Source organism: Grammomys surdaster, unplaced genomic scaffold, assembly GCF_004785775.1.
Source record: "Grammomys surdaster isolate TR1022 unplaced genomic scaffold, NIH_TR_1.0 141, whole genome shotgun sequence".
In the NCBI taxonomy this organism is placed as follows: domain Eukaryota; kingdom Metazoa; phylum Chordata; class Mammalia; order Rodentia; family Muridae; genus Grammomys; species Grammomys surdaster.
This window is the reverse complement of record NW_021604599.1, coordinates 8,155,524-8,159,587: the sequence shown is the minus strand read 5'-3', so window position 1 is coordinate 8,159,587 and position 4,064 is coordinate 8,155,524. Positions and strand designations below refer to the sequence as shown.

Genomic DNA, 4,064 nt, shown 5'->3' with positions numbered 1-4,064 from the left:
AGATAAAAACAAAAACAAAACCCAACAAAATCCTGTACATGCTGTTTTTCAAAATAGAAGGAAAAATAAATGGTAAGGTTATTTCTCTAGGTTCCAAAGTCTCCCATACGAAGTAATAAAGATATTTTGTCATAAGCAAAATGAATCCATGAATACTACTAATAATAATTTAAAAATCCTCCAAACTAGCCGTGACTTGTTATCATGGTAGAGACTCAAATTTAGCAGCCAGCACGACATCTTCATTTCTCTGAACATAACAGTCTCATACAGTAGTTAATAAGGCTGTGTAACTGAAAAGCATATCCCCATATTTCTCCTACAAGGAGCAAGGACAGTAGGACATAATCTTCTCCGAAACTCTTGCAGAAGCAGGACTAAGATACTAAGATACCAGGACTAAGAGTCAGAGCACCATTGACTAAGATCACCTTCTTAGCAGGCATCCATTTCCTCCTTTGTTTCCTTCCCTGTTGGACATCAAAGTTTCTGTCAGTCTGGAAGTCCTGAAGTCCCGCAGAGCCTGGAGGTGACAGAATGACATGTGTGTCACATGATCACCCTGGCTAACTCTCTCTACCCATCACCTTCATTACCATGTTAGGACTGGGCAGCCCAAGCTATTGGGACTACAGAACTTTGGCTATAGCCTTAAAACTTCCATAAACACTAGAAGTGTGCTCCAATGGAGTCTCTCTGTCTACCCCTCATCTCCTTTCCCTGTTTCATATTCCCTGCCTTCTGCTTATCTGTAGCCAGAGGGTCTATTTATTACATTCAGTCACAGTTGGGAATAGTAGCACTTGCTTATAATCCCAGCACTCCGGAGGCTGAGACAGTGGTATTGCTGTATGTAAGAAGTCAATCTGGGGTACGTGGTGAGACACTGTCTCAAAACAGTTCAGCTACTAGGTGGAAACCTTCCAGAATATACTGAACAATAAACAAACCCAGAATGCAGCCAAGCAGAAAACAAAAAAGACAAAGACACAGGCACAGACACAGACACAGACACAGACACAGACACAGACACAGACACAGACACAGACACAGACACAGACACACACACACACACAGAGAGAGAGAGAGAGAGAGAGAGAGAGAGAGAGAGAGAGAGAGAGAGAGAGAGAGAGACTTATACAGATGTGCTGCTGTGGTCCGGAGTGTCCACTGCTGATATCAGGCTCTCGAAGCTGCTTACAAGCACTGACTCCTCCTCACTGGGGCTCACAAGATAACTGAAATCAATGCCAAAGCCTGGTGTCTCTGCCCTCGTTTTGTGTCTGTCTTCTGTACTTGGACTCATCTGCTTACTCCTGCACACAGACATCTGAAACACGCAGAGGAGTGTGTGTGTGTGTAGAATCTAAGCTACCTTACTCTCTTGAAGCTAAAGTCATAAAGATCAGAATCACTAAGGTGCTTTACTGTGAGTCTTTACGATGTCCTGCCCTAGACACCCAAGAGGCACCAAAAATCCTCCAGTCATTGCCCTAACCTTCAGTCACCTTGATTCCAGGAATATCAGAGCCTCACACAGCAGATGCTCACCCACCCCAATGGGGTTAATTCTCTATGATGGCAAGGCTACAACCTGGAAAGGACCATCTCCTAGGAGCTGTATTAGTCTCATTAAGCAAGGACTTCTTTGGACCACCTTGCAGAGTCAGAACCGAGATAAAGATGAACAGATGAATCAGACCTTGATCAGAACTGCGAACCTCTTACCCTTTCCCACGTTCCAATTATTTCTCTATTTGAACCTAAAGCTCAGGTCAATACCTGACAGATGAACTTGGGGTCATTGACTCCTTTATTTGTTCCTCTTTCCAATGTGCACGGATTTCTCTGCTTTTCGCCCTTACTCATCTCTTTAACTGGCACATCTGGACAGATGCCTGAGCTAAGCCTGCCAGAGTTCTGGGAGCCAGGTCTTTTACCATGACACTCCGGTCACCAGATTATAACTCTTTCCACCACCCACGCTACGAATCTCCTGTCCTATTTCTTTCACTAGAGCATGGATTCCTTGAGTGGAGGGCTTATCGGCATCTTGTAGCTTGGCTCAGAATATGCAATCGTGGGGCTGGAGAGACGGCTCAGCTGTTTAGAGCAACACTTCCTGAGGACCCAAGCCCATTGGGTATCTCACAGCACCTAGAACTCCAGCTCCAGCAGATCCAGTCTCCCAGTTCCATGGGTATCTGAACACACACACACACACACACACACACACACACACAGTATAATACATGCAATCACTGGCTGGCAAGATGGCTCAGTGAGCAAAGCACTTGCTGTACAAGCCTGACGTGACCTGAATTTGATTCCTAGGATGTATGTAAGTGCAGAAGGAGACAACTGAGTCTACAAAGTTGCCTTCTGACCTCCCCATGCACACCGAGGTACATGTGCACCCTCACTCACAGACATGCCCACACATAATAAATAAAAATAAAGCAAGACATGCTGCCGGGAACCTGGGGTGTGGCTCGCTGCAGGAGCAGTGTGAATGTAGGACCCGGAGCTGACCCCGGCACCTTCCACTTCCAGAAAAGAACAATCGGTTAAAAAAAAAAAAAAGCCAGCTGGATGAATGAATTATGAGGTAAAGGCAAAATAGTGCTTAACACCTTGATTAAATTAATCAAGGGAATGATTCTGTGTGTTTGTTTTGCTGTTTTGGAGACAAGGCTTTGCCTTGCAGCCCAGGCTGGCCTGAAACATCCAGTCTTCCTGCCTTGGTCTCTCAAGTTCTGAGATGTGGGCATATGACATCACATGACATCACATGCTACCAAGGCAATTCTTTAACATAAACACAGATTATCAAGTGTGTTCACCATTTAAAACTTTACTTTTTTTTTTTTTTTAAGAGAAGTAAGCCTTTATTTCCATCTTTCTCAAACTAAGCAGGCTGACTTGGTTGCTTTGAGGGGGATTAGTCAAAGAGACCGAATCCCATATCCTCATCTGATTCCTCCGACTCTTCCTTTGCTTCAGCCTTGGCTGGGGCTGCAGCAGCAGCAGGGGCCGTAGTGGTGGCAGCAGCCACAGGGGCAGCAGCAGCAAATGCAGACGGATCAGCCAGGAAGGCCTTGACCTTTTCAGCAAGAGGGAAGGTGTAGTCAGTCTCCACAGACAGAGCCAGGACGCGCTTGTGCCCATTGATGATGGAGTGCGGCACTGAGGCGACAGTCGGGTACCCGATCTGCAGACAGACGCTGGCCACATTGCGAACACCCTCCAGGAAGCGGGTGTGCAGGGTCTGCTCTGTGATGTCCAGCACTTCGGGGTTATAGATGCTGCCGCTGTCGAACACTTGCTGGATGACCAGCCCGAAAGAGAAGGGGGAGATGTTCAGCATGTTCAGCAGGGTGGCTTCGCTGGCTCCCACCTTGTCTCCGGTTTTTATCAGCTGCACGTCACTCAGGATTTCAATGGTGCCTCTAGAGATTTTAGTGGTGATGCTCAAGGCTTGGAAGAAAGAGGTCTTCTCAGGCCCCAGCCTGAGCAGGCACAGTGACCTCACACGGGGCAATGGCACCAGCTCGAGCAGTAGCTGGAACCTTATTGGCCAGCAGCATGTCCCTAATCTCAGTGAGGTCCTCCTTGGTGAAGACGAAGCCCACGTTCCCTCGGATGTGAGGCAGCAGTTTCTCCAGCGCCGGGTTGTTCTCCAGGTGGCCTCTGATGGCCTTACGCATCATGGTGTTCTTACCCATCAGGACCACGGCCTTCCCCCGGAGGGACATGCGGATCTGCTGCATCTGCTTGGAGCCCACGTTGTCCGCGCCCACAATGAAGCATTTTGGGTAATCATCCAAAAGTTGGATGATCTTAAGGAAGTAGTTGGACTTCCAGGTCTCCCTCTCTTCCCTGGGCATCACGGCGGTGCGTCAGGAATTGCCACACGGGGTTTAAAGACGATGTCACTCTAATGAGGACGCCTGGCGAGAAAACTTTACTTTTTAAAATGAGTAGACTCTAGAAATGTAAAAAATCATTAAACAAACACACACACACACACACACACACACACACACACACACACACACACACAC

The 4,064-nt window shown here is 47.3% G+C and overlaps 1 pseudogene; it reads right to left on the bottom strand.

Moving 5' to 3' along the window:
• Nucleotides 1-2,896: 2,896 nt before the first annotated feature.
• Nucleotides 2,897-3,889, bottom strand: LOC114618378 (annotated as a pseudogene).
• Nucleotides 3,890-4,064: the final 175 nt, after the last annotated feature.